Genomic DNA, 215 nt, shown 5'->3' on the forward strand with positions numbered 1-215 from the left:
CCCCGCCTGGGCGGGAAGGGGCAGGCGTAAGGGCCGAGGACACCGCCCCACAGGATCAGAAACACGCGGGCAGCAGATAAAGGATTCACATTGCCGCAACTGCTTTAAGGTCTCTGAGTTTCCATAGGAACGTCATGTGCAAAACCACCGCTGTCCGGGCTCCGCGGGCGGGTGCTCAGCAGCCTCTGCCCGCCTCCTTCACAGTAGAGGCCCCG

At 63.3% G+C, this 215-nt stretch overlaps 1 protein-coding gene across 1 annotated transcript in view; it reads right to left on the reverse strand.

Annotated features, from left to right (window-relative positions):
- CCM2 (cerebral cavernous malformation 2) overlaps positions 1-215 on the reverse strand; it is an 11,350-nt gene that overhangs the window by 2,416 nt on the left and 8,719 nt on the right. The gene's annotated exons all lie outside the window — the stretch shown is intronic.

Source organism: Myotis brandtii, unplaced genomic scaffold, assembly GCF_000412655.1.
Source record: "Myotis brandtii unplaced genomic scaffold, ASM41265v1 scaffold743, whole genome shotgun sequence".
Classification (NCBI taxonomy): domain Eukaryota; kingdom Metazoa; phylum Chordata; class Mammalia; order Chiroptera; family Vespertilionidae; genus Myotis; species Myotis brandtii.